Source organism: Capsicum annuum, chromosome 4, assembly GCF_002878395.1.
Source record: "Capsicum annuum cultivar UCD-10X-F1 chromosome 4, UCD10Xv1.1, whole genome shotgun sequence".
Lineage (NCBI taxonomy): Eukaryota > Viridiplantae > Streptophyta > Magnoliopsida > Solanales > Solanaceae > Capsicum > Capsicum annuum.
In genome coordinates this window covers 76957397-76959414 of record NC_061114.1, presented here as the reverse complement: position 1 = coordinate 76959414, position 2018 = coordinate 76957397, and positions in this window count along the sequence as shown.

Here is a 2018-nt window from a genome sequence, read left to right as displayed (position 1 = left end):
GACTATGCAAATCATCTCCGAATTATTTTGCAGACCCTTAGAATTCAGCGGTTGTTTGTTAAATTTAACAAGTGTGAATTTTGTCTTTGGTCAATTGATTTTCTGGGTCACATTATTTCTTCTTAAGGTATTCGAGTTGATCCTCAAGAGGTAGAAGCTATGAAAATTTGGCCTAGACCTATTTCCCCATCTGATATTAGGAGTTTCCTGGGTCTAGCTGGCTACTACCATCGTTTCGTCGAAGGTTTCTCTTCCATTGCTACTCCTCTGACCGGTTAACCATCTGATTTTTGTGGTATATTGTGATGCTTCAAGACTTGGTTTGGGTTGTTTGTTGATGCATAAGGGTAAGGTTATAGCTTATGTCTCCCTACATTTGAAACCTCATGAGAAGAATTATCCAACCCATGACCTCGAGTTAGCTGCAGTGATTTTTGCTTTGAAAATTTGGAGACACTATTTGTGCGGTGTTCATGTTAATGTCTTTACAGATCACAAGAGTTTACAGTATATGTTCACTCAGAGAGAGTTGAATCTTCGATAGAGGCGATGGTTAGAATTATTGAAGGACTATGATTTGAGTGTGTTGAATCACCCGAGAAAGGCCAATGTAGTGGCGGATGCCCTTAGCAGATCATCCATGGGTAGTGTAGCACATGTAGAGGAAGATAAGAAAGAGTTAGCTCGTGAAGTACACCATTTAGCTAGTTTAGGTGTTAGATTGCTCGACTCAGTTGAGCGTAATGTTTGGGTACAAAGTAGTTCTGAATCTTCCCTAGTTTCTGAAGTGAAAGAGAAGCAGGATGCAGATTCTTATTTGGTCGAACTGAAAGCATCAGTTAAAGACCAAAAGGTGGAGGTTTTCTCCCGAGGGGAAGATGGTGTATTAAGATTTCAGAATAGGTTGTGTGTGCCTGATGTTGAGGATGTGAGGCAGAGGATTATGGCTGAGGCACATGGCGCACGGTATTCTACTCATCCCGATGTTACCAAGATGTACCACGATTTGTGGGAGATTTATTAGGGGAATGGTATAAATAAGGACATAGTGTAGTTTGTAGAGAAGTGTGAAACTTGCCAGCAGGTGAATATAGAACACCAGAGACCCAGTAGAATGATGCAAGAATTTAGTATCCCTACTTGGAAGTGGGAGGAAGTGAATAAGGATTTTGTGACTGTTTTACCTCCTTTTCGCCGCCATCATGGTTTGATTTGGGTTGTTGTACATAGTTTGAATAAGTTCGCACATTTCCTGCCAGTGCATACATCTTTCACTGCAGAGGACTTTGCTAAGCTGTATATTCGAGAGTTAGTCAGGTTGCATGGAGCTCTATTTTCTATCATCTCCGATAGAGGTACTCAGTTTACTTCTCATTTTTCGAGGGCCTTCCAGAAGGGTGTTGGCACCTAAGTTCATCTTAGCTCTGCTTTTCATACGCAGATAGATGGTTAGGCTGAGAGGACTATCCATACTTTGGAGGATATGTTGAGGACATGTGTTCTTGATTTCAAAAAAAGTGGGATGAACATTTGTCATTGATTGAATTTTCTTACAACAATAGTTTTCATGCTAGCATTACGATGGCTCCATTTGAAGCTTTGTATGGGAGAAAATATAGATCGCCCATAGGTTGGGTCAAAGTGGGTAAAGCTGTTGTGATTGGACCTGATGCTGTATTTGAGGCTATAGAGAAAGTTAAGTTAATTCGAGAGAGGTTAAAGGTAGCCCAGAGTCATCAGAAGTCATATGCAGATATGAGAAGAAGAGCTCTTGAGTTTGAAGTCGATGATTTGGTATATTTGAAAATGTCACCCATGAAAGGGGTGAAAAGATTTGGAAAGAAAGGGAAGCTGAATCCCAGATATGTTGGCCCTTATAGAGTTTTGGATCGTGTTGGGAAAGCAGCTTATGAGGTTGAGTTTCCTACAGAATTTTCAGTTGTCCATCCTGTGTTTCATGTTTCTATGCTTAAGAAGCACATTGGAGACTCTTTTGTTGTTGATCCGTCAGAAGGTTG